Source organism: Arachis ipaensis, chromosome B6 (assembly GCF_059453495.1).
Source record: "Arachis ipaensis isolate K30076 ecotype BB chromosome B6, ASM5945349v1, whole genome shotgun sequence".
Classification (NCBI taxonomy): Eukaryota; Viridiplantae; Streptophyta; class Magnoliopsida; order Fabales; family Fabaceae; genus Arachis; species Arachis ipaensis.
This window is the reverse complement of record NC_142441.1, coordinates 41,605,433-41,619,099: the sequence shown is the minus strand read 5'-3', so window position 1 is coordinate 41,619,099 and position 13,667 is coordinate 41,605,433. Positions and strand designations below refer to the sequence as shown.

At 36.8% G+C, this 13,667-nt stretch overlaps 1 long non-coding RNA gene across 2 annotated transcripts; it reads left to right on the top strand.

Annotated features, from left to right (window-relative positions):
- Positions 1 to 6,100, top strand: LOC107648616 (uncharacterized). Of its 2 annotated transcripts, none has more exons than XR_001621997.3 (3): positions 1 to 875; positions 3,178 to 3,351; positions 5,855 to 6,100. It is a non-coding gene; the product is annotated as an uncharacterized LOC107648616 (long non-coding RNA). The 2 variants fall into 2 exon arrangements; XR_015886241.1 differs by lacking the exon at positions 5,855 to 6,100 and adding an exon at positions 5,054 to 5,446 and having other exon boundaries at positions 9 to 875; positions 3,193 to 4,906.
- Positions 6,101 to 13,667: the final 7,567 nt, after the last annotated feature.

Here is a 13,667-nt window from a genome sequence, read left to right as displayed (position 1 = left end):
CCCCTTATGTTGGGAGCACCCGCACAGTTCGTGCGTCCGCATCCCCCTCCTCTCCCCTTCTGTTGTCTTTTCCTCTTCTCTGAGTCACAACCTCCCTACCATCATCTTCTTCACCATCATCACCAGCTCTTTCTCGTCAATCACCCACCTTCGCTCACAACTGCCGCGGCGAGCTCGCAGCCGCCGGCAACCTCACCTATTCTTCTCTTTCTCTTCCCCGTTTCCCGTTCACACCCTTCTCCGCCCGCAGCTCCGCGAGCCCAGCACCACCGTCGCCTTCCGTTTTCGCAGCCCTGTTACCCAACCGCGCCGCCGCGTCCTGTCTGGCATCCCGGCCCTCCTCTTCGCGCTACAAGTAGCGCCGCAGAGCCCCCTTTGCGTGCTCTCCGCTCCTCCGCGCCACCTCAGCCGCGACACCACAGCCCCCCTTCATCCATAATCGCCGGCGATAACCCACACCACCGCGCCCCCTTCTCTTCCCCTTTCCTTCTTCTAGCTTCCACCAAGCTCAGTGCCATCGCGACGTTATCCTCGCGCCTCCTCTCCCGGCCAAACCACCACCGTGAACCACCGTAGCGTCCACCGTCGACGAGCCACGGCGACCCAACCCTCTTTCCTCCCACACACGAGCTCCTTCACCCTGTTGCTCTTCACCCAAAACAGGGCAAGGCCCCTGTTTTCATTGCTGGGCAACTCTCCGCCGCTGCCATTGAAGCAGCGCCCACACCGCCGCACCACCAGGTCAGCTGGGTTGCTCCAGCCGTTCACTCACCATCACCACTGTTGAAGCCACCACCTCTGGGCTGGCATCCCTCTGCTTCCGTTTCCCCTTCTCTTGTCCCTTCCCTTTCTCTGTTCTGTTTTTGCCCTTTCAGGTTCCATTCTCTATTCTGTTTTCAATTCTGTTTTCTATTCCTTTTTCTGTTTTCTGTTAGCATAATTTAATTTTTATTGATTAAGTTAGTTAGAAATGCATGTTAGTTGATTAGGTTGTTAGAGAATCTGAGCTGGGTAGTGGATTTAGGTTTGTTTTGAATAATGCTGTTGTTTGGAAATGTTGCTGCTTCATTGATTTGCCCCGTGCTAAATTAGTTTGCTTGATGCTGCTGCCTGGCTGTTCATTATTGCTTTGTTCTTGCTGAGTGCTCCGGGCTGAGTTCTTCTCCAATTTGCACTTCTCTGTTGGATTCGATTATGAGTAATTGCTTGAATACATACTGCTTGCTCCTGGAATGATTATTGAATTCAATGCAATGAATGCTGGTTGAGTCCATTAATTTTTTTTATTATTCATTGTGCTGTTTTGATGCTGTGGTTTAGGCCATTACTTTTGTTCATTGTTCAAAGAAAGAATGCTGCTTGAAGCTGTTGGTTTGGTTTAAATTGTTATTGATGTTATGTTGCTGTTTCATTGATTTACTTTGGTGCTAAACTGGCTTGTTTAATGCTGCTGCATAGTTGTTCTTTAGAAGCCACAAGTTTTGGATTGTTTTTGCAGTCATGAATTTTGAGAAATTCCTGCGTTTGCATTATCACTGCTGCTGCAATTTGTGTTTTAATTTGAACCTAATCACTTGATTCAGGACGCTTATTTGTTTAAATTCATGTTGAATACTTGTGATTGGTTGTTGAATTCAAGAAAAAGAATGCTGCTGGGTGATTCCTTGTTGCTGTTTTGGTGTATGTTGGGCAATTGAATGCTGTTATGTTGCTGAATGATCCTGTTTTTCTTGATTTTAAATTGAATTGTCAATTGCTCCATTTCAATTTTCCATTTTGTTCTTGCTTCAAGATTGATTGCTACTGAAGTTTTCTTTCAATTCTGCACTTGACTGTTTGAATTCAGATTGCCTGCTTGTTAAATGGTTCATTGTTTTGGTGCTGTATTTTTGTTCTTGCTGTATTTTGGCTCACTTTCTGATTTCCTTTGAAAACATACATGAATTTTGTGAATTTAATGGTTAAATCATTCATAGGAAATTTGAATTAATTGATTGAATTTGGGAAATGGCCAATTTACAGCTGAAATGCTGCCGGATTTTTCCTAAACCTATTTTATTAAATGATATTGTTGTACTTGGTGCAACAATATTCTAATTGACGGAATTCTATGTCAAAAAGAATCTTGTTGTCTAAAAGGGTTTTGGAAATTTCCTCAAGAGTCTCCTTACAAGTTTTGGTCAATTCTTTAATCTCTTTGCTTGTTTTAACTTGTATGTTATTTTTAAGCATTGAACAATCCTTAATTGAGCTACGATTTGACCATAAACTTGGTTTTCATTTAAATTCAAGTCTCTTTTGCATGCTCTCACAAGGTTGGATTTCTTTTTACCTATGTGGCTGAATTTGATTCAGTTTTCTCCATGTCTAAGTTGCCTTGAGTCAGATAGTAAATAAGCTTGTCAATTTTTCATTTCAACCATGTGATTTTCATACCTCATATGAATTTGGTGTTTGAATCTCTCGATGTTTTTAACTTGCTAACACCAAATTGCTTAAACTTATGCCAATTTACTTGTGATTGAGATTTACTTGATTATGTGCTCTACATGTATATGTGAATCACTTGTTTTGGCATCTTGAACTTTTGAAAAGTGAATAGAAACTTGCTTGTTTTTACATTTTTGAAACTTTTTGGAATCAAGGAACTTGTGACTATGCACCTAAATTTTGATTTTCCTCCCATTTCTTTTACTAACTTTTTCTTTCTTTTTACATAACTTTTTAAGTTTTGATTTCTTTTTCAACTAACTTTTTCTTTTTCTTAACATAACTTTTGACTATCTTTTCTTTCTTTTCTTTTCCCAATTAAATTTTTCTTTTTTTTTCTTCATATAACTTTGACTTTTCTTTTCCTTTTCAACTAACATTAATTTCTAACTTTTCTTAATTTTTAACTTTTCTTTTCTTTTTCAACTAACTATTTTCTTTTTACTCACATAACTTTTAACTTTCCTTTTACCTTTCAACTAACAATAACCTCTAACTGTTTTCTTTCTCTTTGTGCATAGCAACAATGCTCCTTTCTTCTTTTTCTCTTTGATAAACAAGCAAGTTAGCTTTCTTAGATTCCTTTATTTGATTGGAAGTTGCTTCTGTTTGCTTTTAACTTGAATCTCATGTTTGCTTCCATTCAAATTTTTATTATCTATTCACTTCATATGCTGTTGTGTGAAGCTCTTTCCTTTTCAGCACCACCATCACTCTTGTAGCGACTCTATCGCCTAACCCACTAGCTGAAGGTGGAGGTGACACAGTGACGATTCTTTCCACTCTGCTTGATCTGATCACCGCGGACGGTGCTACATTTTAAGTGTGGGGAAGTTGTCCATCTTCAACAAGCATATTTGGGTGACAATTTCATTTCCGAACACTTGTAGTTTAGTTCTTATTATTATTATTATGCTTTTTAGTTGCTTTGTATATATTTTATCTTTTTTTGCTTTTTACTTAGTTTATTACTTTGTTATGCATATTTTGATATTTTGCTCTTAATTTTGGCTTGTACATATGCTTTTTGGTTGTTTGTCTTGATTGTGATTTGGATGATGTGATGATTACACCTAGTTTGATTTCCTATACACTTGCTATTTTAGTTTGATTGAAATTGGGAATTAAACTTAGGATTTTTGACTTTTTTCATCCAATCACACTATATACATATATAGAATAAGTGTTAGTCAATTAATGAAATTTCCAAGAAGCTTATCTTTTGTATATAGGGCATTGGAAATTCGAATTGAATTGAGTCGAAATTCTATGAAACTTGCATGATTTATATATTGTGGAATATGATTTTTGAGTTAAAGAACATACAACTTGTGAGTTTTTGAGCCTTATTGTGTGGTTATACCATTTGACCACTTATTTCATTTTTGTGTGTTGCTCTTCTCTAATTGCAATCTTTGGTTTGTTTAATTCTATATATTCATTGTTTAGTGTATATTTATGCAATTATGTGATTGAGGTCATTATTTCTTTATAGCTCACTTAGCCCAAAAAGCCTACCATTTCATTCACCTTTGTTTGTCACTTTGAGCCTTTACAATCTCCTTTTGTTCTTTATATTGCCACATCACTAACCTTTAAGCAAAAAATAATTAATTGTCCTATTTGAATCTTTGAGTAGCTTAAGGTAGTGAGAGTGTGTGATGTTTAAGTGTGGGGAAGATTTGGGAACATTGGTAGATAAAAATGTGTTTTATTCTTTGTTGAAAAATATTGGAAATTTCGGGTACATGCTCATGTAAGACTATGGAAACCATATGCATTGATGATAGGGGTGTTCAAAACCGATCCGAACCGAACTAAATCGACGAACCGAACCGAAAAAACCGAGAACCGAAAGCCAAAAAAAAAAAAAAAAAAAAAAAAACTCATTTTTCTGTTTTTTGTGCGGTTCGGTTCGGTTTTTTGGTTTTTACTCTCAAAACCCTAACCGAACCGAACTGAACCGGTTCGAAAAAACCATAAAAATGCCTAACCCCACCCCCCAAACGAGCAAAGGTTGCTGCGCGAGTGTGAGAGCGCCCCCCCAGCCGTCCCTGACCCTAACCCCCCAAATCCCCAATCCCTAACCTGCGGCTGCGCTCTCTACTGTTTAGCCTCTACTACCCAGTCGCTCTCGCTCTCTCTTCTCCAAATCCCCAAAGCACGACGCCACCCACAGCACCACGCCGAAGCCTTCCTCTTCGCGGAGACGCCACCCACAGCACGACGCCGTCGCCCACGCACAGCACCACGTCGTCGCCGTTGAGACGCCACCACCCAACGCCAGCAGTGTTTCTGGGTTCTCCCACTCAGCGCCACTATCATCAGTTCAACCCACTCCCAGCACGGCAGCACCTCCGAGTCTCTCAGTCAGCCTTCCTCCCAAGTCAACATGGAGCCCGAGCCACCGATTCAGGTAATTTGCTGTTTATTGCTGTTTACTGGTTGTTTATTGATGGTTGTTTACTGTCAATATGGAGCCCGAGTCAATATGAACCATTTGTTGTTTACTTTCTATTATTTTCCCTCCTAATTTATAATATTCCATTTTTCGTCGTTGAAGGGAGGAGGATCTGACACGGAAGTGACATGGGAGGACGAGCAGAACATCAATAAGTTCGGAAGATTGAACAATCGCTTTCATGAGCTCGAGGATGAGATCAAAAATTGCTTCTGATTGTTGCTAGTTGTTGTTTTCTTGCTGGTTCAGTGTTCATTGTTTTAATTGTTGTTCATTGTTTAGGGAAATTGCTTCTGATTGCTAGTTCACTGATCATTGTTTAATTTATTTGTTGTTCTGTTTTTAATCTATTTGTTGTTGTGTTTCTGCTCTTGAATTATTAGACCAAAGAAATTGGATTGTGAAACTTTAGAGTTGAGCTAGGCATCACATGCACTTATGTTAGAGTATGGATATCTGGAGTTGATTAATATGGTAGCTGAATTGATTTGATGCTGATCCCATCTGGTTCCCAATTTTCCCCCCAATACCATTGACATCCAAAATATGAACTATTAATGCTTTTGCAGTTGTTCACAGCTTCTAATGACTAATCAACTTTTCATACTGTAATTATAGTAGTCACTTCATTAAAATTGTATAATATGGGGCTTTTGGTTAAAACAAAAAAAAAATTGTAAAACTTTGAGATTGTAATGGGCACTTCAATATTACTTGTAATCCTAATTGCTAGAAACAATTAATATGAATCGAGGCCCTATTGACAAAGCTAATTGAATTTGTAGTCTATTTGTGTTTCATTTCATATATGTATTGTGTTCAAAGTGTACATGTAATATTATGAGCAGTAGTTTATTTATGAAGAGAAGTTACTTATGTAGCCTTCTTGTTTTATTATTATAGGAGTTGGGAAGTCATGTCTTCTACTTCAATTCACTGGCAAGCGCTTTCAACCCGTCCATGACTTGAAAATTCATTTTATTTTTTCAGTTGTATTGACTATTAAACTTTTAAACTTCTTTAATTGTCGTATTTGAATTTCTTTTGTTATTAAATTTTATTAGATCAAGACTTTGTTAGCTATTGTTAATTTGTGTTTGTCGATTTCAATATTATGACTTTGTGAAATAGTATGGTAGTATTTTTTCTGAATTGATTGAAAAAACCGAACAAATCGAACCGAACCAAACCGATATTAATTGGTTTGGTTTGGTTCGGATGGCCTTGATAAAAAAATCGAACCAAACCGAACCGTAGTTTAATTAGACGATCAAATCGGATGACTTTTCTCTCAAAAACCGAACCAAACTGCACCGCGAACACCCCTAATTGATGAGTTGGTGTATATATTATGTTAAAAATAAAAAAAACTAAAAAAAAAGAAATAATGAAAAAGGGGCAAAATTACCCCAATGAGAAATTCAATAAGAATCAATGCATATGTGATGAGTTGAATTTAATGCATGAGTGTGTGTGTATGGATATAAAAGTGAGATTATGGGTAGCTAAACTTGATATTAGAATTGTATAGGTTGTGTATGTGTTAGGTGAGAATTTAGGTTAATCAAAGATTCAAATGCAAGCTCATTTAGCCATATATATATATATATATATATCCTTACCTTTAACCTTAGCCTCATTACAACCTTGAAAAGACCTCATGATTTTTGGATATGTACATTAAATACTTGTTGATTGGTTAGATGAAGAACAAACTTTAGAAAGCATGATTAGAGGAGAATTGAGTGGATTGACCCAAAACACTTGAGTTATTAGAGTGCATATACATATCCGGTGAGGGTTCAATTACTCAATTCCATATTTCCACCTATGATCATTGCTTATCTTGCAAGTTTACTTAAATTCTTTTATATGACTCAATTCAATTGTGAATAGGATTTGGTTATAATTGATTTAGCCCTTGATTGTGTATAGATGCTTTCTTGGAAATTGATTTAATTAGACTAATTAAATACATATATATAGTTAGATAGTATAGTTACACACATATAGATAGATTGCATATAGTTAGTTATATTGAATAATTGTTGATTCCCCTTCTTATCTTCCTTTGGTATAGCATGAGGACATGCTATTGTTTAAGTGTGGGGATGTGATGAATCCACATTTCATGGTATTTATTTGCTTTAATTAGGTGGATTTCATTGACTTTTCTTGCATTTATCCATTGAAATAGCATAGTTTCATGATGTCTTCCTAATTTGTGCTTGAAAGTGAAAACATGCTCTTTAGGCTTTTTTATTGTTAAATTTTATTCACTTTGATCCCATTTGGTGCTTTGATGTATTTGTCAAGTGATTTTAAGTTTTCAAGGCAAGTTTGGGTTGAAGAAGTGAAGAAAGAGCATCCAAAAGGAGAAAAATCATGAAGAAAATGGAATTTGGAAGCTGCTGCAAAGATGCGTACGCATAGTGATGCGTGCGTACGCACAACGGTGACTTCGTGCAAGGATGCGTACGTGCTAAATGTCGTGTGTACGCATGATGGGAATTTTGCGCAACTGTGCATACGCACCGTAGGTTGTGCGTACGCACGACTGCATGCACGTGAGGTCATTAATTGCAAATCACTAGGGGTGATTTTTGGGCTTCCAAAGCCCAATCCAACTCATTTATGAAGCTATTTCAAGCCAAAGTGAAGAAGAATGAAGGGGGAGCACTTAGGTTTAGCTTTTTACATGTTTTGTTTAGTTTTTCTAGAGAGAGACGCTCCCCCTTCTCTCTAGAATTAGGATTTTTAGCTTTATTCTCTCTTTAATTTCTCTCTTTAGTTCATGTTTTATTGTAGTTTCATTTACATTTTCATGTCTTATTGCCTTTAATCTTTTAGTTTCCTTTGTTAATTTTACTTTCATGCCACTTTAGTTTTATGAGCACTCTTGTTACTTTTAATTTCATTTAATGAAATTTTGATGTTTTATGTTTCTTTAATGTTTATTTGAGTTGTTATTTTCATTTTATTGCAATTGATAGTTATAGAATTTATTTTTATTGCAATTTATGATATTTTTCCTTTTATGCATGTTAGGTGTTTGATAAAATGTCTCTTATAGTTTTTGTATAGTTTTTCACACTCTTGATTAGGAATTGGGTAATTAGGTAAACTTGAGTCATAGATGTCTATTCGATATTGTGATTAGGATTGTTAGTTGGTTTGGTTTCCACTAACGCTAGTCTTTCACTAAGTTAATTAGTGAGTTGATTAGGACTTGTGGATTGAGATCAATTATGCCCTTTTGACTTATTCTCGATGTTAGAATAGACTAATTGGGATTAATTCTTAGCAATTATCATGTTTGTGGTCTATGATTATGATAGGAATCTTCAATTCCACAATCCTTGCCAAGAGTCCTTTTTGTTACTTGAATTCCATTTTTGTTGCTTTATTTGCTTTTTATTTAATTCTTTGCATGCATCTTTAATTTCTTGCAATTTATAATTCTTGCTTATTTCAACCAAAACCCCCCAATTCCTTCATAGCCAATAATATGAACACTTCATTGCAATTCCTAGGGAGAACGACTCGGGAGTCTGAATACTCTTGGTTATTTGATTTGAATTATGATAATCTTTTATATTTAAACTTTGACGGTGAGAGTTCATTGTTGGTCTAGCCTATGCTTGCAACGTGATTGTATTTTTGTGAAATTCTAGATTAACATAAATTCTCACATCAAGTACAGAGCAAAGAATAAAAAAAAAATTGTGTGCTATTTCGGCGTTAGTGCCAAGTGTCTAGTGGAAACGGCAATGCGTAACGCTCACTTAATACTATAGGGACGGCTCATTAAGGACGGCGATGTGTAACGCTCATTAGAGACTGAATGGAAGGTTCCCCCATGAGGACGGCGATGCGTAACACTCATAGAGGGGACATTGGATAAGATAAGGACGGCGGTACGTGTAACACCCTACCACACAGAGCTTTATACCTAGGATGTAAAATAGAGGTGGCGTGGTGCTACGACCTCTAAAAGAAAAATTACATATTAAATATAGTGAAAAAGGTTTATAACTAGGAGCCTTTAAAGAAAGGGATAAAGCAAAAATCGTTAAATCGAAAAGCGTAACGCGCAAGATAGAACAAGCTAAGGAGTTAATATACCAAGAGTTCAAAAATACATATAACAAAACTCAAGAACTCGGCTTGCGAAGATAAACCTTACCGAGCGAATAAGTGTAGATACATACATACATATATATATATATATATATATATATATATATATATATATATATATATATATATATATATATATATATATATATATATATATATATATATATTAGGGAACCCGAAATACACCCAAAATACAGAGTTATAGAACCTATTTCTCCAAAATGACCTCTAAGAGGAGTTAATACAACATATATAATAAGTAAAGATGATAAGTATCTAAATAGGTACAGATAACCAAAATATAGCCCTGAGAGATAAGAATCTTCGCTAAATCAGAAGCTTCCAGCATGCTTCAGCGAGATGCCGCCTGTCCTGCATCTAAAAATCACAAAACCCGCATGGGTGAGAACCGGAGGTTCTCAGCATGGTAACAGTGCCCACATATCTAACATATAATGTCCTGGGAAAGTCGGAGGCAATCCTAGAACTTCCAACAGATAATTAATGCTTAAAAACATAACTATCCCATAAAGATAAAATAGGAAACTAGCTAAGGGTCTTCAGAGCTATCCAAAACCCCCCTTTCTAACTGTTCCGAACCTCCCAACCACCAACAGAACCAAATGCAACAACCACAATTATTACAAACAGAGAAATCACAAATAGGATTCAAATATAGCAGACAATCAAGTAGCATTTAGTTATGCAATCACTTAGGCAATCCAAACAAGACATATAGATGCATATGATGCATGCCTGTCCTAGTGGCTGATGAGTCTCATCTGTCGGTTATAAAGCCAACCCGACAAGTCCTGGTAGCTAACCATTGGAGTGTCCCTCTGTCGCACATCCCCAACTTGAGTAATTCTCAATCATAAACATAATCATAATCATAATCATACAACACCCACACTGGTGTTTATCCACGGGGGCGAACTCATCCGGAACTTTCACAGTTTTCGACTACCCTTGCGACATAGGGTCAGCAGAGTATCGAGTCTCAACCTAGAGCACGTGGTGGCTAGTCACTGCTTTCATCCAGGGAAACTCGTATCTCAGATAATCATTTCACATTCATTCATAACGTTCCATAATCATTCATTATGAACATATCATCACTTATACATCATATAATTTCACTTTTCATACATCACTTATCATAACCCGTGACAAGTGTGGTGAAACTACAACCCTTGCGTTCACCCAGGGAGCCTCCATACTAACCAACTTGGAGCAAGTGGGACGAAACCACATTGCATCTACCCAGGAGGTACGTTCTCATATGCCCAAGAGGAACCAAGGAGTGGATCCTAACCTTCCACCATCTCACTGGGGGTGATTTTACAATATCAGGAGGAACAAGGAAGGGGATCCTCACCTTCCACCATCTCTCTGGGGTCGCACTTTCGAGAAAGAGAGCTTAAGATAAAATAATCATTCAAATTCATACTTTTATTTCCAGCCATAAATCAATATTTATCATAGCTATCTGGCTCATAACATAATCCATAACCAGCCATAAATCATTATCAAATACAGCCATTCGGCTCACGGCATACACTGCACTTCCATCATCACCCTCAGCAACTCATACAATCATCATTAATCACAATTCATCATTAACTCTCCCCTTACTTCACCTTCAAGCTACCTGCATTCCTAGCTTATTCTTAATTACTAGGCATTCTATTATAATTTAGAACTTAAAGGATGAAAATGGAGACTTGGAAGTTTGAAATTCGGTTTTAATAAACACAAAATTCATATTTGCTAAAAACAGGGTCATGGAAGATTACAAGCTTGCTGGGAAGGTTACATTTAAAAACAAGGTTTCTATAAGAAAACAGGGCAGTGTGCGTACGCATAGGGGTGTGCGTGCGCATGCCCAGAAGAATTTTCAAAATGTGTGCGTACGCACAGTAGTCAAATTTTCCAATTCTGTACGCTCGCACAAGGCGTGCGAATACCCTCAACAGAACATACTTCCCAACGTGTGCATGCGCACGACTTGCAAAACTTCGTTGGTTGTGTGCGCACCTGTGTGTGCATACGCACAAGGCTGTGCATGCGCACAGTTCTTAAAATCCATAGGGTGTGCGTGCGCACAAGGCTGTGCATGCGCACACATACCAGAAATCACAAATTTTGCAGCATTTACCGAATTCATATTTCAGACACCAACTTTCAACGATCATATCTCTTTCCACAGAATTCAGATTTCCACCAAATTTAAACCATTTTAAAGCTTGTAAAATTATCTTTCATTTGATATGAAAAGCATTAAATTTCAAAGACAGTAGTTCAAGATATGATCTGTTGAAGTTCATCAAAAATTCATTTTTACTAAAGTTCACAAACTTCCAATTTTCAAAACATACACTTCCAAATTCATGTAAAACCAACCAAAACTTACCAAAAATCAATCTCAAGCCTCCTCAACTCATACTCTAACATTTTTATTAAAATTCACAATCCACCAACCTACCATTTTGACCAATCTCAATCAAATATCTCAATTTCAAACAAAATATCATATCATATTATATATCATTCCTTATCCCAAATTCCAACAATACCAATTCCATCAACCATCAATACATACAATCAATATCATCCTCACCATCAACATGGTTTCACCCACAATCCAATCTCAACCAATCATTAAGAAAATATCAAAACATGCATATCTCTCATCTATCATACCATCAAAACATCCAAAATCTACTAATCACATATATAACAACCCAATTCATCTCAACCAATCAACAACATAAATAGTTCAAATCCTATCTTAGGGTCTCTAGCCTAAGTTTTTACACTGCATTACATTTTAGATACAGGAAACCGAAACCATACCATGGCCGATTCTCCGCTTAACCCGGAACACTTCCAATTCAACTTTTCCTCAACTAACACCTCCAAGATCAGATTTTCAGCTTGTAAATTGATGCGGTTTTTTACAACCACACTTACTAACCGGCAAGTGCACCGGGTTGTACCAAGTAATACCTTACGTGAGTAAGGGTCGATCCCACGAGGATTGATGGACTAAGCAACAATAGTGTTTGATAGGCTTAGTTAGACAAACAAAAATTGGTGTTGAGATGCAATATAAAAGAGTTTAAACAATATAAAAAATATTGAAGAAGGGCAAGTAATTAAGTTGGGAATAATATATGGAGAAGGCAGTTAAGGCTTCAGAGTTATCTATTTTCTGGATTGACTTTTCTTATTAACTATTTTAATTATGCAAGATTTAATTCATGGCAAACTATTTATGACTAGACCCTAATTCCTTAGACCTTCCTAGTCTCCTCTAAAATTCATCAACTGCCAATTCCTTGGTCAATTAATTTCAATTAGAGGGTGATGATCGAATCCTAGTTTATATGCCACAAGAATCCTAATTATTCAAAGATAAAGGGATTATATGTCACGTATCCCGTTAAATACAAACAATTAGAAATTCAGGATAATATGTTTTCAAGCTATTGTTCAAGTAAAGAGCTTTTCCAAGTTTTACAAGAATTCAAATAGAACATGGGTCATACTTCCGTTCCACCCAAATTCATAAAATAAAGAACGAAAACAATTATTGAAATATAAATCAAAACATGAATTAAAATAGAAAAATAATATTATCAATCCATACAATAGACAGAGCTCCTAACCTTAACAGTGGAGGTTTAGTTGCTCATGGAAAAGAGAAAATAAGGATTCAGGTAAGAATGTACCGAGTTGCAATCTGATGGCATCAGATCCCTTTTTATAACTAATCCTAATAAATTTAAAATTAAACTTAAAATAATATCTTTTCCTAATTTAAGATTTGAATTTAAATTCGAATTAATTAACAAGTCTTCAACTGATGGGTGGGGACCACTTGATTTGTCCATTCTGCAGCTTCTAATCTGTGATTTCTGGGCTAAGAATTGGGTCAAAACGGCCCAAAAATCGCCCCCAGTGTTTTTCTATATTTTCTGCACGTGGCGCATGTGACGCGTCCGCGTTGTCCACGCGTTCACGTCATTTGTGCAGATTCCAGTCCACGCGATCGCGTCAGGCATGTGATCGCGTCATTGCAATTTCCTCCATTCCGCGCGGTCGCGTGAGCCATGCGTCCGCGTCGGTATTCGCTGGTCATCTCCTTGGCTTCTTCTCTTTCTCTGCAGAAACTCCATCAAATTCCGCCAAATGCTACCTAAAATGAACAGTATTGTACAAAACTCAAAATAGCATCCATAGTGGCTAAAATATAATTAATTCTTAATTAAATTCAACAATTTAAATGCAAATTCACTAGGAAAAGATAGACAAGATGCTCACACATCATAAATCACCTTAAGTTCTCAAAATCTCCATCAAGCTCCAGTCCATTTACATATATACATTGCCTAACACATATAATATGCACCCATACATACAAACTTAATATCTAATCACAAAAACTCAAGAATTTGACTTGGGGTTGAGAAATCTTACCACATCCAAAGATCAAAGAGGCAAGATTAAGCCTTCCCTTCAAGCTAATTGGATCCTATAACATCAAAGAGCCCAAAATCTCAACACTTTTTAC